The sequence below is a fragment of the Astatotilapia calliptera genome, chromosome 10, assembly GCF_900246225.1.
Source record: "Astatotilapia calliptera chromosome 10, fAstCal1.2, whole genome shotgun sequence".
Classification (NCBI taxonomy): domain Eukaryota; kingdom Metazoa; phylum Chordata; class Actinopteri; order Cichliformes; family Cichlidae; genus Astatotilapia; species Astatotilapia calliptera.
In genome coordinates, this window is record NC_039311.1 from 1,220,171 (window position 1) to 1,244,284 (window position 24,114).

General features: G+C 43.7%; 1 protein-coding gene across 2 annotated transcripts in view; it reads left to right on the plus strand.

Annotated features, from left to right (window-relative positions):
• Positions 1–7,366: 7,366 nt before the first annotated feature.
• Positions 7,367–24,114, plus strand: part of camkk1a (calcium/calmodulin-dependent protein kinase kinase 1, alpha a) — a 51,094-nt gene continuing 34,346 nt past the window's right edge. The window contains exon 1 of one of the 2 annotated variants that reach the window (XM_026182292.1): positions 7,367–8,055. The gene's annotated coding sequence lies outside the window, so the exon portion shown is untranslated. The remainder of the gene's footprint in view (positions 8,056–24,114) is intronic. The other variant, XM_026182294.1, reaches the window with a different exon arrangement.

A 24,114-nucleotide genomic window follows, 5' to 3' on the forward strand; every position in this document is an offset into this window, starting at 1 on the left:
ATTGTTTGAAAAGTATTTTTATATTATTATAAAAATACTATAGTAATTAAATTATTATTCAAAGTATTGAAAAGAGTAATATTACAACTAAGTAGCGGCCGCCATTGTTGGAAACTGGAATTGGCTGCTGTGCTATGAATTCTGGGATATGGTGGTCCACGAAGGACACACCCCACCCATCCTCCAAATCTGGGGAAAGGGAGGACGCATTTGTCTTCGAATTGGGACAGCCTTCGGCGCATCGCTGTGACGTAATCAGCCTTCAAAGGCGGCCCCTGAATTGAGACACAGCCTATGTTTATTTTCAAAATAGTAAAGACAACATAGTTTGAGGCCAACAGGTGCATTTCAGACAAATTAACCACTCGGACGTGCGGAGAATATCCCAACCATGAGACGACCCCCTATCAGCAAGCACCCGGTGACTGTGGGGGGGACCTGCCGCAGAACCAGGATCAGGGAGGGGCGGCCATTGGCTGAGGGACATGGGACAAAAGACACTCTGTGAAAGAGATTAATAACAACTAATGATTAAATGCAGTGTGAAGAATCCTTAATCAGCCACATTATAACAGGATGGGTCAACAACGAGTTTAAATACTTGGGCCTCTGCCAGTGTTCAGAAACGAAGAAGCCTCTTGGACGGGGGTGAAATGTCTTCACAAACCTAAAACAAATCCAGTTGCCTTCATTCAAGAACGTCAAGAGCACCGTGACCTGGATGGACCCGTACGGTCAATCCTCTGAGTTTACGAGCAGCTCTTTACAAGAGTCGTGATTTATTACAGTTTACTTTTAAACGTGTCACAAAATTAAAAAAGGAAACAAAAAGTATTTATTTCTATCAGGTCATTTCTTATCATAATCTAGGAACATAAGGACAACAGCAGAATGCTGCTTCAATGACACTGGAAACACTGCTCTGATAAAACCGTGTGTGCCCTTCACATGCTTCACATTCTCACACAGTGAAGGAGCTCTGCCAGCAGGAGCGGCTTTCTCTTTGCCGTGAACCAAAAGCTCTTGTTCAGTTCAACTCTGCAAAGATACAGATGTAGTGACCATGATTTCAAATGCAGTCAAATCCACTGATTTTATTATTATTGAATTTAAATCAGTGGAATAAAACTGAAGGACAGCTATGGGACCAGCAGGGGGAGATGTTGCATCGCATTCCTGGTGCATCTGTGCTGTTTACTAAGTGGGCCTGTCAAGATGCTATATGTAGCTTTTATTCTGCAGCAGCTGCACTGATTGTGTCCTATAACACCAAGGGAGAAAAAAGACCCAACAGGATGAAATTAAGTTTCTCCATCACACTACAGCCTAGCAGCACTTTCCACTTCTCCAGGAAACCTAATCACCTGCACACACGTGCCAGATATGCTTTCTCAGACCTCCCATGTGAGAATGGCACACATGCACGCACATTGTCTCCAGAGGGGGAAGTTCCTCTCAAGGGCCGCAGAGGAGGATCTCATTAGTATTAGGTTGTTTTTTCCAGCAGGACAGATGCAAGACAGCATTCAGCAGAGACGCTGTCCCAGTGAAAGGCAAGTAAACACACAGGCCAAAGATAGGAGTTGGGAAAACTAATGGAAAGACTGCAAATTTTTAGAGCTGATAGCAAAAGGTGTTTGAGGAGAATTGTTGCGTTTGCTTAAAGTGAATCCTGCCAGGATCCTGTTGCTTTCATATCAGCAGGAAGAGAATGTCCGAACTGTGGTTTAAGACGTCCTGTGAGACGAGACCACAGCGTTATTGCTCTGAAAACACACACCTCTGCTTTCATTCTACATGTCGGCATGAAAACTGAATAAAATGAATGTCTATGAAAGAAAAAGCAGGTGAAATAACAGCACCCCTGAGGCTAACTTGTAAAGCATCAGCAGAAAGAAGGATGAAATTAAATATTATTCTACTTCAATGTCCAACTGACTCACACACTTTTTTCTTTTTTGTGTGAAGCTGTTTCCAACGATTATGTCTTTGTGAAAAAGACCATATTTGTTAAAATGCAACCATGCAAGACAAGAAAAAATAAATAAATCGCTAAGGCTAAACAAGCTCCGACTCAAGCAGGGATCCCTGACCTTTGATAATGATCTGGTCATGCCACATGCCTTCTTTGAACTCGTTTCATACGCTCAGTCCTGTTATGCACATACAAGGCTGTGCTGCGGCCGATTTGCACCATGACTCATTTGAAAACAAGCAGATGCTGCTCACAGTCCAGCAGGCTCTAAAAAACAGGAATGGCTGGGAAAGACTTGAAATTTGAGGAGCGATTGCGCTGCGAGGACATTGTGCCCCTTATCCCATGGTGTCAGCCCGTGTTGTGCTGTGAGGCTGGAGCTGTTGCCAAGAAAGAGCTCAGAGGCTGTGGCACATGTGCACCACTTACTGCAGCTTTACAACTCAGAAGCCTCCAATGTACTGTACGATACAGCCGGCTGCAGTTTAAAGATCGTTTAAGATTCTGCTCTGAAAACATAAGAGATTGGAAAATGAACTGACAATTAATATCTGTTTAGTTTTAATAGTTCCAGCTTCTCAGGTGTAACAATTTGTGGCTTTTAATTGAAACTATTTTAAAATAATAATAATTTAATCATTTATTAACTAACGAATTAATAATAATTATTTTTATTTGGCTTTTATTTATGTCTTATGTGATAGTATTATTTATGTACAGTACTGTGTGTCAGCTGTTTGTTTTTAAAGTGCTTTATAAATAAAGATGATGATGATGAAAAACATATGGTGTTGATTTTACTTTAGCCCTCTAACACTGTCTGACTCCATGCATTTATATTACCTGCAGTAAATCCCATCAATCACTGAACTAACCAAGAACTAACCAATTCATGTATAAAATAGCTAAAAGTTTTGATTTATTCTCATCGTGCAAAAATGAATTCTTAACTACACGTTAAGCTTCTGTGCTAGTGTGACGTTCATATTTATAGTGTGGATTTTATTTAGGTTTAGCATTTACTATCTTATACATGTAAGTAACATTTATTTTTATAGCAATTTTCTAGATGAGGCTCACAAAGTGCTTCACCACAGTCGACCAACAAAAACACAAATATTAAAAGGAAACAGTATCCACTAGTCAAAAGTGAGTCTGTGCGAATAAAGCTTGAGCTGCTCACAGGTCTCATAGTGCGGACACCATCATCACACACACTTTCTCCTTTAGTTTTCAGCCAGTGAACAGAGAACAACAGCTGGTTTGGTCAAAAGATTTCAGTGACCTGCATGTTAGCTGTGGCTCTAAGACACAGGTGTCCAACTGCAGGCCTCGAGGGCCGGAGTCCTGCAGGTTTTAGACGTGTCCTTGATCCAACACAGCTGATTTAAATGGCTAAATTGCCTCCTCAACATGTCTTGAAGTTCTCCAGAGGTCTGGTAATAAACTAATCATTTGATTCAGGTGTGTTGACCCAGGGTGAGATCTAAAACCTGCAGGACACCGGCCCTCGAAGCCTGGAGTTGGACACCCCCGGTCTAAGAGTTTGCTATAGTGTAAGCAGGTGTTTGACCGATCAGAGCCCTGAAAGTGATCACCAAGATGTTAAACTGAAGTCTGAACTTCATAGGAACAGATGTGCAAAGATGACAAAAAAGGTGTCAGATGAGAACACTTAGTAAGCAGCCCCACAGCTGTAACTTGGACCAAAAACGCCTTACAGTGACTTACAGTAGTCTGACTGTGTGAAACAAAGGCCAGCATTCGACTGAGGCGGGTAACATTTCCTAAATGAAACAACTATTAAAATATCTTTATCAAAACGAAGAGCCTGGTCAAATGTATGTGCCGACTGCAAATACAGATTTTGCAAATTCAGGACATGTGACTCTGCTACATGTGAGCTCAGTTAACCCTGGGATTATTGCCACTGACACTGGAGAGAGATGGGATACGCCCAGAAAGTCCATCATGAGGATTGCGATCCCAAAGAATGACTCGCATCCACCCGGGCCTGCATGTTGTTAATCTGCTGTGATCCATCTTCATGCTTGCTGCAGATGTTTAAATCACAATCATTAATTGTGCCGTGCACATCTCGTGAGACTGTAGTCAACCATGACGGCGTGCAGCGTCTTCCATCGCTGCTGTCACACAACTCGGACACATCTGGTGATGTGTGAAGACAAACACAGAGGTGATGTTTGTACTGTGTGTTCATCTATTAGTAGGTAGTTAGCAGAAACAGCTGACTTTAAGCTGCCTGATGGAGTGTCTTCATGAAGAATTTTAGTGATGATATGAAATGAAAGTGTGAAGTTGGCGCCAGCACTTGTTTGAAATCGCACCTCCTGATGCCAAACTACGTCACACAGATTCCTACTGCAGACTGCAGTAAACTAAACATCCATTCATCAGACTGACACGTTTCAGCCTGAGCGAGGTGTCTCCACTGAGATAATAAATATTTAAAGTCCTCCTCAAACGTGTGTTTGACTTTGTGCTACACCACTTTGGTGTCTCGCTTGAATGACGGATGTGCAAAAGTTTCACTTTGTCTTTTAAATACGTGTGTCATCACTCTGGGCTTTTTAAGAAGGAGAAAGGTGTAAATGCTGTTTATTCCATGCTCCAATCCAGCTCCGTGAGCTCAGGCACGCTGACACTCACCACAGCTCTTTTATGATCATGTAATCAAAGGTTCTTCAAAAACAGATGTTCTTACATTCAGACTCTTTGACTGTAATATAGGGTGTACGGCACGCATACGGCACACAGTATGTGCAGTATTTGGCATTAGACTTAAACATATTAATTCATAAGCCATCCAGAAATGTTCCTCTTTGCTGTGGAGCGTACTCGTTTGATATCACCAACAGCAGATGTGTGACAGGTTTACGATAAAGTCCTGCTGGTTCAAGTTCACACAGCACTGTAGCCACGCGCACGTCTGCATCACAACTGCAAAGACAGGACTAAAGATTATTTAGAATTGTTAACGTCATGTATTTTTTAATTGTGTTTTCTGCAGTCTGTGTCGTGGATCCTGGGTTTTTGTAAGCGTTTCCTGTGTACTCTCTTTGTGTAGCAGAGATTTCTCGACTGGTTTCTTTATGGTTACTTTGTCAGTGTAGTTTTGCTACGTATTACAGTCTAGCTTCTGTTTTTGTTTTAACTCCGTGAGTTTCACTTTGTCCTGCTCCCCCGTGTGTCTTCTTGTTAAGTCCCTGTCTCTATGTTAGTTTTCTTTTGTTGTGTTACTTCCTGTTTTATTTTGTTAGCAGTCGTCGCCTGTGTCTTGTTCCTTGTTTTACTTCCCCCTTTCTTGCTGTCCTTGATTAGTTTCAGCTGTGTTTAGTTCCTTGTCGGACCTGACCTGGTTTGTAAATGCTCTAAAAAAGCTGCCTGTTAGTGTTTCCTTTGGAGGTACAACGACAAAAAGATGAATGCGAGCAAACACAAAAATAATGTTTCCTGCTGAGTTGAACCCTCTTGTGCATTTCCCTACCAGTACTGCTATTAAATGAAGACTTACGTCAGCTTAAACGTGTCTTAGAGGACATGATGGATCCACTGCAGCAAAAGGCCTGATACCAATTCGATGGAAGGCTGAGCTTTGCCCTGCCAGCAGTGCACATAATTAGATATATTGATTATGGCGTTATCTGTGACTAGGAGGATCACTGGGTGCACATAGGAAGCAACTGCAAAGTGTTTCATTTAATAAACCTTTTCAAAGTCTGTATTACACAGTGATGCTAAGCTTTCTAAACACCTTGAGTCTCAACAGGAAGGTCAGCTGGGCTCTGAGTGCTTATGCCAGATGCACATTTCATGCCTCATAACATGCTCCATATAATTTTTACCAAAATATTAGGAATGATTTTATTACTGCACTAATACTTCACCCCTACTATTTTTGACATTACATAACAATTATATGGAGTATCTTATGGGACATAAAATGCACATATGGCATTTTACTATTTCTTTCTAATATTTCCCTACTGGTAGCTGCATTGTGCTACATCACACACCATCTCTCTCTTCTTCCACTGGCCACCTGACCTCCTTGAGACCATTCGATGCTATTGCAGTACTGAGCCAACTCATTTTTTAATATTTTGCTTCCAAGGAGCCAGACGTGTAAGTTCTTTAATGCTGAGCTGAAGCTCTTCAGTTGTTCTTACTGTTGTTTGTTAATCCACTTAACACTGACTTCAGAATTGTACAAAAGGCGTAAGACTCAGTGGATGAACCAGTGATAATGCCAACCATCACAGTTAACAGGCACGAATAGTATGTTTGCATAAACAAGATCATTTCTAACAGCTATTAACGTAGGGCGGCCATATTTTGATTTCCAAAAAAGAGAAAACTTGGCTCACTCATGAAGAACTTTCTTAAAGAAACATAAAATCGTTCCGGGCATTTTGACTAGAGACCGGCCCCCCAGGTATGAAAGCCATAACCCTAACCCGCTGTGGTGACAGTGATGTACAGTCTTGTTGGTATATGTGTGATTTCTATACATTTTACATCAGATAAAAACTTTCAGATGATTATTTATCAAAAGTGAAACATTTTAAATGAGAATAAAGAAAAGTATTTCTGAGTTATTTTTATACATCGGCGAGCATCTGGCCAATCCACCACCTTTCATTGTTTATACCGTTTATACCGGTATGCCCGATGGCCATGTCAGCTATGGTCGTTAGGAGGGAAATTTCTTTTGCAGTGAAAGAAGGACTTGCGCTTTGGGGTCGTTTAAACATCATTTGGCGCGTTCCTGTGCGCTGTCTGTGAGCGCAGAGCACGCGCCCACAAAGCAAGTTTGGGGATGACGTCACACACGGGTCCTCTGGACATTTTTATCAGTCTCGAAAATCCCCACGGACAGAACGTGAAAAGAGGACATGTCCGGGGGAAAGAGGACGGTTGGTCAGCCTATATTAACTGAAAACTTGACATAGTTCACCACTGTGTGCAGTGCGTCTTTTTTTTTAGTTGAGGAAACTGGACAAGTAGAGGAAGAAAAAGAAGAAGTGGCAAAGCTTAAAAAACCCTCTTTAACAGTGTCTGCAAGCCACGTCCTTAAGAAATGGGGAAAACATCCGGTAAAAACCCGGACACAGAGCCTGAGAGCATCCAGTCCTTCAGCTGATCACCTGCTGTTCACTGAAGTGCTCTTAGTGATAGGGAGGCATTTATTTCATAGAATCAGCCAAAGAAATGCGAAGAGCTGGATGTTTTACCAGCATCCGGTGGAAAATGTGGGCCAGCAATTAGACTGTTTCACCGACTGCTTCTCTTATCTCCACTAATGAGTCAGACCTTCCCTGAATTTTGTTTCTGGGGAAACGAAGCAGGATGGCCAGCAGAGGCGCTAATCACACTGCTGTACACACAGTGTTAGATGGATGGATGATTATGGCAGCTCCACATCTGTGCTTATAAACCCGGCGATCTAATCCGGGACACACATGACGCTTTATTCTATAACGCCAGGAGTCTGGCTGCTTTGTGTGAGGTGAATAGTGACCAGTAGCGCCAGTATCGGAGTTTTCCACGGCCGTCGGCACCGACTGGCCACGCTGCGGGAACAGGGCGGATCTTAGGACCCGCGCTTTCATTCCTCGTCGAATAACAAAAAGTTAGGGGGGCGCTCGGCGTGCTGTGGACGTGCTACACAGCAGTCAGAGTGTGTCAAAGTGTCTGTGGTCAGCCCCTTTGCTGCTGCTGCTGTGCTCCCATTGCAGTGGTGCAGCAGCAGTCAGCTGCAGGGCTGTGTGTGTGTTTGTGTGCGCGATCTGCCGCGGAGTGTCTTCACTACTCTGTGGCTGCACTGTAAACAAACCGAGGCGAGTGTAGGCTGGTCCGCCCGTGCTTTCCGGAAACGATGGTGCAAAACACGGGACACACCTCGGGTCAGCAGCCACACGCAGAAGCCCGACGAGGTGCCCGTCTGTGAACAAAAGGCAGCGAGGAGAGCGACTCGAACAGGCACCGCGCGTCCGAGCGGGACAACCCTCTGAATCCGGGGCTCGAGCACGCACCAGCGCTCTTTTTCTGTTTTGTGGGTAAGTGAAACTTTTTCCTCTAAATCCTCGCGTGGTGTGTTCCCGTCGGGTGTCAGGGCAGTCGCCGTGGTGTAACACAGGTACGCTGGTGTTGTTGTGCAATGCAGATGGAGCTCCCCGCACGTGCTTTCTGACCGTGTTTTAATGATGTTCAGTGGATCGCTCGCGTGGGTCACTGCAGTTTGTTGCACTGAATTTTAAGCGCTTTTGCGCCCTCGAGCTGGAAGCTGCACCGAAACGCAACGTTGCGTGACGTGCCGCTTATTTATGTCACGCACCTGGCAGAACATGATGTGGCCTTGCACCAGACACACGACGTTTGTCAAGAATCTAACTGTGCAAACCAGAAACTTAGATTCCAGGGTTACTGTGGAGGGCCCGGTTTTAGCCCAGTTCCACACTGGTATGTCTCATGCGATCACAGATTTCCCTCTGTGAGCCACAAGCTGTAATTATTTATTGATTAGAGAGCCAGCAGAAGATGAATCCTCGAAATGAACACGTGTGAGTTTGAAGTCCTCATTTGTGGAATTTAAGGACTAAATTTCACTGCTTGCAGCCTCTCAAATACGAGGATCATATGTTAGAATTCAAATGTCATTGAAAGGACAAGCTGACTAAATGTGAACTTTGTCCTGCGGTTAATGATATAGTTGCAACGAACGGTGCTCAGCAGGGCACGTCTGCGTGGATGAGACAGGACCCCACTGTCAGAAGATCTCATTTTAAGATCATTAAAAGATTTCAATCTCACCTGTAGCTCAGAGTTAAACTTCTCCCAGTTTTGTTGGGTGTGATTGAAGGAGCTTCCAACTGGAGCGCAGAACACTTTGCATTGACAAATTATGAGGTGGGAAATCATCTACTCAACCAGAGCTGAGGAACTTTGAGCTACACAGAGACTGGGCTTTCTAGACACATTCATTTTGACCTGCCTGCACTCGGTGTGACTGTCGTACCAGCTCATAAGGCTTGTTCTGAGATCTTATCCCTAACAGCAGGGAGCCACTCGGCTTGCCCGGAGAAGGACTGTTTGCTCTCACGCTTTGAGGCACGCACCTGAATTTTTGAAGTCGCTTGAAGGATAGCTTCCAAATGAACAGACTCATTCGGTGGTACACCTTGGAAAAACAATCAGCGAGTGGCTGAATGACACACAAATAGTTGCAGAGTCGTCTCTGACTTCCTTCCTAACCCCAGCCTAAACAATTAGTCAGGCATGGTGTTTACTCAGCGCAGAGAAAACCAGTTTCTGTTTGGCTTGGTCGACACTATGATGACTTGAATCCCCGCAGGCACAGTAACTAAAGTGACTTCAGCTGAACTGGCCGGAGGCTCTGTTGCAGCGGTGCTGACGTATTGCGAGTTTGGTTCCTGAGCAGCTCAGCTTCCCTCTTTTGGGCTTATTTAGTGTTTGTTTTTCTATGCAGCACTTTTTGCACTGGATCCCAGGAATGGAAGCTGGAAACAGCTTTTTAAATGGTTCTCCAGTTTGAACAAAACATGTGCACAGGTGATGGCTGCATTTTGGTCTTTGTCAAGTGATGTGCCCAAAAATGAGCCAAGCATTGCCAAGAGTTGTTTGTTTAGAAGCATATTGCAGATATACTTTGATTAAAACAAGATCTTATTTCATTATTTGCTTTTGCATGGATTGCTTCGGTTTTCCTTGCACGCTGCTTTTTTCCCCACTGAAGGTGCCGATGGCTTAAACTGGAACCATAGCAGAGACACAGCTCAGTGACTAAAAAGGAGGACATGTCAACAGCTCCCAGCTCCTTCAGCCCCTCTGGGAAATTACTTGCATGAGGCTGGGAGGAGAAAGAGATATGTATTTTTTGTGTGTGTGTGTGTGTGTGTGTGTGTGTGTGTTACCATTAGTGTTTTAAATAAATCTTAAAGATTTACATAAAGGCCTGAACATCGTTCTGCGTCGCTCTGTGACTGCTCGCAGCTGGTTGGAGATGACGACCACTTGACCCTGCAGCTCGTCATTTTGGATCTTTTGTGGTCATTAAGTGTCTGTAGAGCTTCAAGTAGCATCGTTTGATCAAATCAAGGCCTTTCTGTTTGTTTGCATGGTGGTGTGTCTGCTGCTCACTGTAAGAGAGCCCGGTGATCATCATCAGGTGGAGATGAGCTACACCTCTACATGTTTGTGTGTGTCAGCCATGAAGGTTCACAGATTTGGATCCAAATGGAAATCTGTGCCTGACCTTTGACCTGGACTGGTGAGACATTATTCTTGGGATTTGATGCTTTGATATTCAAATAAAGCCTCTATGTAATACACGAAGAAGTTCAGTTACACACAGCCTTTGTTCTTGGGTTGTTGGGTCTTTTAGGAGACATCAGCCATAATGAGTCATTTTGCAGGAGATGGAGCTGTATAAATACTGTCACAGATAGTGACAGTAGTCTTCCTCACCAGAGATATAAGACAACTCATTACGTGCATCTCAAGTGTGTTTTCCAGTCTGGAGAGTGACGCTCAGGCCTATTTGTATCCACGCCAAAGAGCGCTTTATTTGATGTCTCGCAGGCTTTCATGTTACAGCTGTGAGGAGCGAGCAGCAGCTGTACTCGCTGTAGTGATTCTGCCTCCTTTGTAGAAGCTCCCGGTGTAATGTTGCAGAGTTTCACTCTGTCAGAACGACTCTAGCGGTGTAGGATGAATAGACGCATGAAGTAATTGTAACAGGTGAGCTCTCCAACAGGGCTGAGATGACCGAGTTAAAGCAGGTTAAGACGAGTCTGTGTCCCGCTCTGTTTTATGTATTGTTTCCTGTTCCTGTTGATGGTGCTTTCTGGATATTGGTCACTTATCAGCGCGGTACAACGCAGGGCGTGGTCTATATCCTGCTAATTCATATATTGAAGATTCAACTTACAAGTCTGAACAATGAAGCCAACATGGAAACACTAATGACTGCAGTTCCTCCACAAAAAGTAAGTCAGTGCTCTCAGACTCCATGTTTAGGCTAATATATCAGTGAAAAACATCTTTACTTTTACTCTCTATACCTAACTGTGTATGCTGCAGTATTGTTTGGTTTGGTCAAATTGAAGTATTCAATCATATTGAAAAACAAATCGTTCCATATGCATCTTTATATGCTAAAACAGAGTAGCTCCAGCCCACAGCTTGGTACTTGCTGGGTTTGCAGTTTGTCACACAAACTAATTAGATTTAAAAACGAGGAATCTCCATATTTAGGATAAGTGCTCAAAATCAGTGAATGATGACATCAAGCACAAACTTACAGGCAGCCTGAGCTACATTCTTGTGTGCCGAGCTGGGCTGCTCAGATCATGATGGTCTGCACAGAGTCAGTCAGAGAACCAAACACAGCTAACACTGAATAAAAGGGTGGGTGAGGTAAAGAGACCCCCCCCCCCCCCCCTTTTTGCTTTATCCTCCAGATGACATTTTAAATGTCAGCCAACCTAACAGAAAGATAATTGTGAAACTTTAGGTGCAGGTAGCAAGTTGTGTTATTTTACTTTTTAGAGGCGAGAGGTGTAGAAAGTGAATCCTCATTAGTTCATTCTGCACCTGGCACGCAGCTATATCTGCATATTGGCCTTTATCATTCAAAGCACGATCAGTAAGGACTCCGGGGGTCCTCAGATCTCTCAGTTAACCTCATCCAAGTGCTAGCCTGTACTCCACCCCACTTGCACTTCTCGCTCGTTCTCATTAGTCTGTGTATGAGAGACAGCGGCACATCTTAAGACGGCCAAAATTAAAGTATTGATTAGTATGTTTCTGTGGCTTTCCTGAAGCTTTGGCTGCGTAACCACATTGTGATTTTACAGAAATCCATACGGTTCGATATAGTAGTACTCTTAGAAAGACACGTTGTTGTCAGACTGGCAGTATGACAGCAATGCAATAAATTTGTTTCCTAGAAAAATAACACAAGTAGCTCTTAAATCCCTGTAAGTTGTGTCTGTATTCATGTCCTGCTAACGTCGTTCTCTCGCACGGTCCCAGGGCCGGGGAGCTAACTGAAATAAATGTGTGGTTGAGTGTGTGCCTGCCCTCTGGAGACGCTGATCTATGCTGAAAACTCCCCTGCAAACCCCGACATCGGCTTTCCCTCTGCAGCACTGGTCACAGCGAACACCTTTGGGTTTAGCCTTACCTGCTCTGAGCACTCACCACCTGTTCCATATTTTTAGCTCACTTCATTTCCTTAAAGAGGGCCTGACAGTACACAGGGAGATACTCGTTTAAAGTGAAATGGTACAAAGATAAAAATAGTTAATGCATATCTCAAGTTATTTCAAGTGAATGCCCACACACTGGCAGAAGGTTCTGTCACCCAACCTACATGTGGCAGCTATGTGAAACATGTAGTAGTAATGAGACGGGCTTAAACAGATGGTATTGTCTTTGTTTACATCAATTTTCAAGTGATACATGGGTGGACTTGGGACCAGGTATGTTTTGCACTAAACAGGGGGTGTTTGGCATGCTTCAGCTCCTAAATAAATGGATTGGTTCCATGTCGATATAGATGGAAGTGCCTGCTTTGCAGTCCCTGATCATTAGCGATAGCACAGTATATTAAGATACACGGTCCCAATGTGTAGTAACTGTAATCTGATTTTCAATCTTTCAAATTAAGTAATAGTGTCATTTGCACATGCTTCTGGTCATGCTATCACTGTGGCTCGTGGGATAGCAGTGTCAGTCAGTCCGTCCACCACACCGGTGAAGACTGGGCTGTATTCATTCCTTTAATTATTCCTGCCTTGCTGAGGATTGAGTGTTTGCTAATCGACGGTTGCACAGAAGTTTGGTTCAGACATTCATATCCACCGTGAGATAAATTGTATACTGTAATTCTCCCTTCCACCAAGATGCAGTACTTGGTTTACAGTTACCGTATTTTTCGGACCATAAGGCGCATTAAACAAAACCAAACAGTCAGATAAGTCAAACTTTCCTCAACTCATTCTTCTTGCTTCCTCCACTTCTGTACCATTGATTCATTAATGCTGAATCCTCTGCAGCTGTTCTATTCCCATGTTGTTGCAGTATATGAATGACTAACCTGGTATTGTGGATGGATTATCTCAGTTGTTCTCCTGACTGAAGTTTGGTCCGTTTACAGCAGGGGTGTCAAACTCAAATACACAGTGGGCCAAAATTCAAAACTGGAACAAAGTTGCTGGCTAACATTAATATTTATTGAAAAAAAAAATCTTCCTCCAGATATAAGAATGAATCTTTCCTTATGGACTCAAATACGTTTTGCAGGGGCCAAATGTAATTAGGCTGCGGGCCAGAGTTTGACACCTATGGTTTACAGCATCCTGCCATGCGATTGCATTTGTCTCTAACCATCGGGAACCTTCACGTTAACTTTTATCGAGTGGAAAAAAAGTTAGCGTTCATCCTCCAGCTTCACTGTGTTTATGCTAACATAGCTGTGTCGCTAGCGATCACGTAGCACATCATTATATACCAGCTAGCCCAACTTCAGTAACCCTACAAACGTCACTGCTGTTTAGTTTTCTGTCTTCGTTTATGTTGGAAGTGATAGCAGAGCTGTACGTTTGATTTTTTTTCAGAAATCTCTCAGTCAGAACATGCTACATCATGTTTAGGTGGAAGCTAGCGAGCTAACTTCCTGCTAACTTCCAACTCTGTTAAGTGTAATAAATTCTGTTTTCATGGATGCCTGGATGTTAAACTTAATTGTTACACCTGGTAAAGCAGCAACACTGATCATTTTATTAAAGATGAAAGGATTTAGACAGTTTTTAACTCTCAGTGATGCTGCAGTGTTCGTTTGACTTTGGGACCTGAAACAGACTGAGTTTAGGACCCAGATTCCTCTGCGAGGCTCCTGACTACAGCCGTGATGTTCCAACAATCCATCAAGCGGTGCGGCTTCCTAGCTTAGCAAAGTCGTACTAAAACATTTTTGTCAGATCTTTGTGCGCCGTGTAGCACATAAAACCGGTTCGAGGTCAGTGAGCACAACCAGAATTCACACATAAGGCGCACTGACGATTTTTGAGAAAAATAAAGGATTTTAAGTGCGACTTATAGTGTGGAAAATATTGTAATGTATCTCACAGCATGACAACATCAAAATCACAAATGAACACATTACAGAAGAAGTATACACCTTTCCTGCTGCTGTAAATTATCTGTGCAGACAGCAGTGGAGGTGGGGGCATTGCAGGTGGAGGAATCGATTCCCATGGCCATCACAGTTGTGATTTCAGCCGAGTTCTAACAAGGCAGCTTAAGATCTCCTCTGACAGTACGCTGCTCTTCAACTTCTCTATATGATGCTCTCTACTTTTTCCTGCTCTGGTGCTTTTGCTGTACTGCTGTATAAATATAATTCTGCAGGAACGATGGACCTACATGAAAGAGCTGGTAATCTTTTGATGAAAACCTGGAGGAGGAGCAGCATGTAACCCTGGGCCAGCTGACACCGGCAGAGGGAAGCCTATTTTTGTGAGAGTTGCAGAGAATTGACCAACCTCAGCTCCTCTCTCCAGGCTACTGCATCAAAATTTCTCTTTGTAGCTGGCATAAGGGTAGAGAATAGCAGACTTTTCAATGCTGCTGCTAACGTTACTTAAAAAGGAAGAGAAAGGCTTACAACCCATAGGGTTTCTTACATTTCTCGAGAATAAACTGGCTCTGATATCAGTGGGATGAAGGATGTGGCTGGCACGATGGAGTCATCACTGATTGCCATCAGCAAATGTAAAAAAGAAAGTCTTCTAAAATGTTGTTTTTATGTATATTGCCAGTTCCTTTTTTCCACTGCGAGGTTTCCTAATTACAGTGGCTGTGTGTGTTTCAGTGGCAGCTGTAACCTACTGACAGATTCAGTTTATAAAGATATGAAGCTGAAACACTTCAGGTATGTTTGCCCAAAACTACCACTTAAAGGATTCATTGTTGAAATCGTTGCAGATGGTTCTTCTAGGTTTCGAGTTCATACCATACAACTGTGTCTTTGGTGACTTTGATTTGTCATTTCTTGTCTTTTAAATAATGTGTGTTATCTGCCAGTTTTCCACAAAGACTGAAAAATGTTGTAAAGACCCTCTCTGGGCGCGCCATGATTAAGTCATCGAGGGCTAAACATTTGCTTCCTGTCTGATATCAGCAGCTTGCTCGTGGCGCTGCCGTCGCAGGCCTCTGCCTGTGACCTTTCCCCACACAAAGAACATACCCACTTGTTCCTGTAAGGATCTTCAGGCCAGCTGGGGTCGTCTTTTTTTTCTTCACACATCAAATGCACATTAAGAAATCTGTTCCAAAGAGATAACAGCTGAACAATTGCCTTTGTTATGATGCTTACAATCCTGTGAAGGCCATATAAGCTTGGAAAAATGTCTTTTTTCCCCCAGCGAGAATTCTCTGAAATGCATTTCACAAAGGAGCTTATTGGCAGAGAAAGCCAAACCTGGTCACAGGCTGGAACGACCGTTACTCTCCGTTACATGTCAAGTGTAATGTGCAGCTAATTGCATTTATTAGATCATTATCCACAGTTGGAGGCCATGAACGTTAAGTCATGTTGTCACTGAGACGCCTGTAATCTCCACCCGTTCACACTGTCATGCTCATTAGACCGTAAAGACACACGTGCGCGTGAAACCGTATCGATGCGACCGTGTGCCGTGTAAGGAGAACACTGTCTTCACTTAATGCGCCGCTGTCTCATCTCAGAACATCAAGCCTGCACAAGACCTCTTACAGGCTGCCGCATATGAAATTTACACACCTGACAGCCATTCACAGCACAAGCACGATAACCTTTCTGCCAAATGGAAATGTCAGCGTCTAGATATATGCTTTGCTCTAAGGGAACAGGAGCCTGTAGTTGTGGGTGAATCAGATTACTGTCATCATTTTAATGCACATTTTTGGCCTTGCTAGCAGCGTAGCCAGACACGGCCAGACTGACATCATGTAAGTCTACGAAAACATCCAGCAAAGTTTTATTAGCTGAGAATCAAATAGCATTTTGTTTGTGTTTATTGTGTTTCTAATTTCAGCTTTTGTGTTGTTTTGGTAGCCTGTCCAACCAAGTGTGCGTGTCGGTGCATGCGAGTCTCCCTTCCCTGACTTTGGTTAAACGTGGACTAACAGTTTCCTTTTCACCCGTGTGTGTGTGTGTGTGTGTGTGTGTGTGTGTGTGTGTGTGTGTGTGTGTGTGTGTGTGTGTGTGTGTGTGTGTGTGTGTGTGTGTGTGTGTGTGTGTGTGTGTGTGTGTGTGTGTGAGTCATTCTGTCTGCAAACACGAAAGCTTAAAAATGTTGAATGATTCCTGTTACAATGGTGCAGAGTGGGCTCGTGTTAAGAATCCATTCAAATGTGGTCTTCGAGGTTAACTTGATGATTTCTTTTATTAAAAGCTTTGTAACCCAGAAACTACGATTCTTGTGAGTTTGCTTTGCATCCACCTAATAGACGTATTTACACGTTGCATAATTCATTTACAAGCTTCCTGAATTTTTTGGGAAAACAAAATAAACTTGTGAACAGAAACCTTTCTTACTTTCAGACATACTGCTGCTAGTCTTGCTGGACATTGCTGTTGGGCAGTCTAACATTGTATTACAGAGTGCATAAACTGATAAAAGTAAGTGAATAACGTTGCCGTATATTGTAACTGCTGATTATCTCATAGTGATACAGGTCATATGATCACTGCTGTCCCCGAAACAGCCGACCTGCTGTCAGGAAGGGTTTTCCTGTGATCGTCCTGGCACTGGGGATTTGGGTTCGGGTCCTTCCAGGCTGTAGCAGTCCATGACTTGAATGGTCTGAAGCCGTTTTAGCAGCAGGTGAAGGAGTAAAAGCATATCAGGCAGCGGTGGCAATATACACTTCTGAATTTAGGTTATCTCTTGCTCATGTCTTATGCGTTATTGACTGTAAGCTGCAGCCTCACCAGCCACTGTGCATCAGAGCTGACACAGCGTCCCTTCCACCTGACCACAGGGTTCCAGCAGCAATGAGAATGGATAGAGATCACCGGGATATTGTGGCTCTTTGGGGGATTTAGTGTATCACTCTCAATGGGAAGGATGGATGGCTTCTCATTCTGCAGCAACACATTAATCCTCTGCGGGTTCAAATCATCACAGATTACCAGGATCCTCTTGAGAGCCGTAAGTGGGAATTTTAAGAGTCTGCAAGAGATGGATAACACTCGGTTTGTCTTCTGTATTAACCTGCCGTCTCCGCTGGACTCAAGCCTGTGCTAACGCTTTCTAAAAGTAGGTCACCAGCTCGTAGGTTGTGCCACTGGTCAGCCTGAGCAGTGTCACAAGGACAGAGGGTGGAGCCGGCCTCACCTGAAAAGTCCTCTACAACACAACTCTGCAGATCAGGAGGGCGGGGTGGTCCCATTCCCGTCTGTCCTTATTAGAGAAACCCCTGTCGGGTAACATTTTCAAGATTCCAGGAAGGTCAGGCTTGTTGCAGGGTGCCGACTCATGAGTGTGAGCACAGGAGAAATAATTGGCTCATCCAACTTCCCTGTTTGGAGTTTCATATCCCGTGTAATCCTGGGCTTATAATGCCTGAGGTAACCAACACTGGAGAGGGTGTCCTGGATTTGTTTGGGATTGTCCCCCGGTGTATTTCTGTCCACTCACATTGATCGTCGCCCGTGGATCCCAGGGGCGGAGCTTCCTGCCCATCGCATGGGTGGACAAGAACGTGTTTAACAGGTTTATGGTTCCAGCTAATTGTGTCTCGTACAGGTGCCAGATAATCCTGTGGATTGAATGAAAGAGTTCCGGGGATTAGTCTGTGCCGGGCAAACACACTGCAAAGTGTGCAGCAAGTGTCAGCACCTGTGTGCAGCTCGAGTCTGTGACTTTAGTTCACACATCTGAACTTCCTGTGCTGAACTGGATATCAGAAATATGAACCTGTGAGTCTTTGTTTGGGAGGACGTGGTCTCAAAGGTCTTTGTTTTGTGTAATAAGTTACATCCTATAGATGATGTTTGTTTATTTTTTGTCATTTTCCCATCATGTTTTTTCATCTACATACTGAACAATTTCAGTCCCCACACACAAACCTCACAGCCCTTTGGTGCTTTCACTGGTTTTAATTCATGCCTAAATGTACACTTTATTTTTTTATTTACAAACTGTAATCATTGAAGTTTTCATCAGGTCACAGTTTCTCAGGGGGGAGTGGGGTGGCTCATTGCAGCATTTGGAGCTGTGGTTTGCAGAGTACTGCTGACTCTGAGACGTGTAGGAAACTGTCATCATTAGCTGTTGTCCCCCAAGAATAAGTCGTGTTTGACATCAAAAACATTCATCAGTCATAGAGATGAGAATATCCCTTAAATGTGCCCACAGTTGTTGGCTGATTACAAAGTACTCTTGCTGTTTCCAGAGGCCCTTAAGCTGCTGCAGTGTCAGTTGATGCAGATCAGTTCCGATGATTAGACTGTCACCACCAACCTCTAGTTGCACAAAACGTGGAACATGGGAAAAGCCAAAAAAGCCAAATTCCTTTTGTTTAGAGAGCAACCAAAGTATCCCCTAATGCTTTTTCAAAAAACAAAGTGTGTGTGTGTGTGTGTGTGTGTGTGTGTGTGTGTGTGTGTGCGCGCGCAGACACAGAAACTATGTAAAATCCACACTGTGCCATAGGCTTGCTCAAAGATTCATCAGTAGCAGCCAGTTCACCAGCCAGAGACCTCAGGGTGCTTTATATTGTAAGGGACCACAATACATACAGAGAAAAACCCAACAATCATATGACCCCCTATGAGCAAGCACTTTGGCGACAGTGGGAAGGAAAAACTCCCTTTTAACAGGAAGAAACCTCCAGCAGAACCAGGCTCAGGGAGGGGCGGGGCCATCTGCTGTGATTGGTTGGGGTGAGAGAAGGAAGACAGGATGAAGACATGCTGTGGAAGTGAGACAGAGATTAATAACAGATATGATTCAGTGCAGAGAGGTCTGTTAATACAGTGAGTGAAGAAGAAACACCCAGTGCATCATGGGAATCCCCCAGCAGCCTTTAGGAGAAAGGAAAGTTTGAAGCCTAATCTTGAAAGTAGAGATAGTGTCTGTCTCCCGAATCCAAACTGGAAGCTGGTTCCACAGAAGAGGGGCCTGAAAACTGAAGGCTCTGCCTCCCATTCTACTTTTAAATACTCTAGGAACAACAAGTAGGCCTGCAGAGCGAGAGCGAAGTGCTCTAATAGGGTGATATGTTGATGTTGATGTTATCCACCCGTCCTTCATTTGAGGCAGATGAAATGTGACAGGAGAATACCTGATCAGCCTGTAGGCTCATGGATAGTAGAGCAGCAAGGGAAGAACCTCTTTAGTGTAATATGAGTTGTACTCATTTGATGTTAAGTAGATGAATGTATTGATTTGTACTTATTGCGGCCTTCTATTAAACATGGGATAAGGCCTCGTGGCAGTTAAAACCCTGGAGTAAAAATGTGTTTTCTTGTAACAAGATTCTCACTGAGTAAAATAATGGTACTAATAGAGATTTTCTTACGACCGAACCACATAAAGTCAGTTTCTTCCCGCTCACTGTTCCCAGTCCTGGATGAGGAGCACAACATTGTTGCTGTTTGAAATTGACTCGACACTAAATTGGTCACAAATTAAGACAAAATCTTGCCACAGGCGTGGTCTTCATGATATTTATGTCAGCAGCTTGGCACTGATGGCTAACTGTGACACTAATGTGCTCAAATTGTCCATTTAGTGATTTCATTTTACAAATGAAGTTAATTTGATTTCAGTGCACTTTTAATTAGACACCCAGTTATTACTGACATTTGTCTTTTAATCAGCTTTGAATGCTTTTTAATGGTGTGAACGTTGACAATGAGCTCAGGCTAGTGTAACGCTCCTCCTAGCACTGATCTCAACTTTGATTAGGACCAGATGCTAATAGCATGTAGCAGGATCCAAAGCAGCAGCATATACAAAGATGCAGCAGTCTGATGTGCACGCTGCTCTCAGCTCTGTGAGCGCAGGAGGCACCAAAGTTCAAAGAGTCAACTTGTAATTCACAGTCTGAGATAAGCCAAAGCCCGTTTCAATTGTTCTAATCAGAGAACCGACTTTGTTGTTAGTTTAGTTACAGCCAGTTCCAGTCCCGAGGCCACAGCAGGAGCACAAAACTGCTGCAGCAAAGAGAACGTGTTTGCTGCGCTGCAACAGAAAGAACTGTGTTGACCAAAGATAAATAATATCTTAGTCAGCCCACAAGTCACGGCCACAGTCGTGCTTAGTCATGCTAAAGCTTGCTAAATGAGCTTTGTGCTACAAGCCTGCTGCAGACTGTGTTACTCGGTCTCAGTGCACCAGCCTATACAGATGCTTATATATATATTTATATTGGCTTAACTCCAACAGCACACTGCCGTCCCTTTAATGTCCATTGGAGGCTCCAACAGCGAGCCGTCCCCGGTCATGTTAAAAACTGTTGCTTCCATCTAGTTTTGCTTCCTCTTGTTATGTTGCAGGCTTGCAGTTACACTTTATGTTCCATCATTACTGTATGTGCTCTTTGTTTCTCACCATACCACCGCATGGACGCAGCAAACACAGCGGTGCGCGTAAAATCAAGCCGTTAATGAGTGATGCAAATGCCAAACAAGGCGAAAAAGATTGAAAGATTGTCCCCCAGTTACATTTGCGTTTTATCCTGACGTGTTAACCGAGGTTTTACTGTAGAACAGAGTGATCGATCAGTGCTCCGAGACTTGAAACCCGAGCCATGGCCCCTGTTCTCACTGTCTTCTTGTATATTGTGAGTTCTACTGTATGTGTAAAAGTGTGTTTTTCAGAAAGCAGCCTGCTGGACAGGGACCATGCTGTGTCCCTGCACTCCACAGAGACCTCAGATGAGGTAAAGAGGGGGAAATAGCAGACCCAGTACATGAAAAACAACATGTGAGCAGCTCCTTGGATGCCTTAGTTTGCTCCACACGCTGTCTTCTCTTTCTTTGAATGCAGGATTTTATTTTGACTTTGGCCTTGATGTCTGTGTTTGCCGTCTACACGAATGGCACAGGAGACAAATTGAAGGCAGGTTAAGGGTGAAAGTGGTTTGCTAATGGAAGCCAAATGGATTCATTTGTTCAGCCGTCTCCTTCCTGCTGTAACTGGCTCTGCTGAAGCTGCTTTCAGTCTAAACTGAAATGAAAGAAGGCTTTAAAACCTTTGCAGAGGATCTCAAGCTTCTTTCTGGTTTCTGTCTGTTTTTCCTATAATTGCTTACCTGATGACAAAGATACTGTTTGAGCTTTAAACATTAACATTTGCATCTGCAGCAGAGCTTTGAATGAAAGCATTGATCTCTGCAGAACATGGTACACATGTTGTTTTCATGTTGCTGTATATATGAAATTATTAACATTTTCTATAATTAAACTATTATGATTAGGAAACTGTAATGTCAATGTAGTTCTTCATTTTTCTGATGAAGAATTTCATTTTAAAACATGTTCGACATTGTGAAATTTAAATATAGTACACGTAACAGGAAACTGGATGCTGACAGAAGAGTATTTGACCTTATATACGTCCAAACGCTGGACGTAACATTTTTATGTAAACTGAAGAAAACGAATGATTTGAGATGGAACGACCCTGTAACTGTTAACAAGCTGCCATGTTTACATGCACAGTGAGATTTGACAAACGTTACACTGGAAACAATCATCCGTCCAGCCCTTAGTAGCAGAAATCAACCACCTCTCTGTGGCTTGCAGCAGACTTCAGCTGTGCCAAACAAAAATCAAAGGCTCCATTTCTAAATCTTTTCCCACCCTTGAAATCACCTACATGCTGAAATTTCACTAACGGGAGTATTTTATTCCAACAAACTGAAACCTGACTCTAGCAAACAGGTTTGCATCGGCTGTGCTGCATGCACGCTCCTACATGCATCGTTTCCATGCTCGGCTTGTTCACGATGTGAGCTCTGCGACGTCATCAGAGTCGCTGCTGCAGTTTGACTTTCTTTACTGAAGGATTTACAAACTGCACGCTTTGCACAGTTTTCACAATAATAGCTGGTTTAGTGGTAATCAGTACCTCATTTCATGGTGCATTCCTATTGGTTGGGAGATGCTGATCCAAAACTTCTGGTCAGAATCTGGTCCCAGGCTGTCTTTGAGCACTGCGGCCAGCTGTGAAGCTCTTGCGCTAAGCAACAAAAGACAAAGTTTTGAAGCCATGACCAAAGAGATCGGCCTGAATTTCTTTATTTGGACTGGACAGTGTCCATGCCGCTTTGTGACATCACGCTTTGAAGGAGAATTTTCAGCATGTCGTTCCTACATTGTTGCTCTCAGTATTAAAACAATAGAAACTGATGCAGCAGAACCAGATATGTCATTCTTCTTCCCCACATCTTACAGTAACTCTATACCTGCAGTATATAGACATGTCTCGTTTGCTTCCTGGGGTTCAACTTTAGCTGTGTCCGTCTTTGTGGCTTGATCATGCAGGAGAGATCGGATTTTCTTGTACCAGAGAGAAAGAATTTGCAATATTCAGAAAGATGAAATTGAAAAAATTAAATAATATGTAGGAACCTCGACCTGTCAGTGTGGCAGTCACAGCGTCTCACAGCTGTGCTGTGAAGAGGAGAACCTGTCCTCTTAAGCATTTATCTGTTGAGATGAATGAGAGGAAATATTAAACCTAACAGCATATTGTCCTGCGTTACGTAAATGTGCGGTTACCTGCCTCTGTGAACAAATAAGTCGCAGTGCAGCTAAAATGAATAACCAGACCACTGCTTCTCCTCTGCCTCCCACTTCTGCCAGGCTCACACATGCAGCGTGTTGAATGCTGCTGCAGTGGAAAGAACCCGTTTCAAGAGACACATAATCACTGGCTGCGATAAGAAATAAGCAAAATATGACAGATCCTTTTTGTTTTTCTCAAATGAGTCAGGCGGCACACAATGCGTCTCCCATCTCTGCTGCCAGTTTAAAGGTTGTTTTTTCTTATCCAGTACTTGCAATTTACATAGCATGAATAATCAGCATTGGAAATATGCAAATAGAAGAGGGTAAATTCTAATGTGCAAAGTGGTCCTGACACATGCTAAATCGATATAGACGTCATTGACATTCATACTTTTGCATGAATAGTGACTGTTACAGAGGAGTCCACGTAGGGGGTCCCTAGGATCCAGTGTACTGTACTGGTGCTGCAGGGAAAAATTACTTTCCCAAACATGACTCCCAAAATGTTCCGGTCGGGTTGTTTTCTTTGGAGACCGGCTGCGGTCGTCTCACTTTCCCTGAATTGTGATGAATTAGCAGGTTAGTTAAGGATGCTTTCCAATCCCCGGAGTATAAAGATGGAATAAGGCATTCAAAAACTAATCCCATTACCTGTGAATGATGTTCCATACAGCACCTGCATGTGGATCAATAGCTTCCTCTCGGGCCGTAGACAGAGAGTCAGAGTTGGCCATCATACATCCTCAGCCCTGAGTCTCAGCACTGGCTCACCCCAGGGCTGTGTGCTCAGTCCACTGCTCTACTCTCTCTACACACACGACTGCACTCCTCGCCACCACAGCAACATCTTTGTGAAATTTGCAGATGACACCACAGTGGTGGGGCTCATTTCCAAGGGAGACGAGTCTACGTACAGAGACGAGGTGGAGCAGCTGACGTCATGGTGTAAGGCCAATAACCTCCTCCTCAACACTTCAAAAACCAAAGAACTCATAATAGACTTCAGAAGGAAAAAGGCAGAGATCCAACCACTATTCATAAATGGGGACTGTGTAGAAAGGGTGGCAAGCTTCCGCTTCCTGGGAGTCAATATAGAGGAGAACCTTTCCTGGAGTGTGAACACCTCCGAGCTGCTGAAAAAGGCCCAACAGAGACTGTACTTCCTGAGAACTCTCAGGAGGAATAACATCACACAGAGACTGCTGGTGTCCTTCTACAGAGCCACCATTGAGAGTGTTCTAACTTACTGCATATGCATCTGGTACACTAGCTGCACAGGGGCTCAGAGGAAAGCACTCCAAGGGAT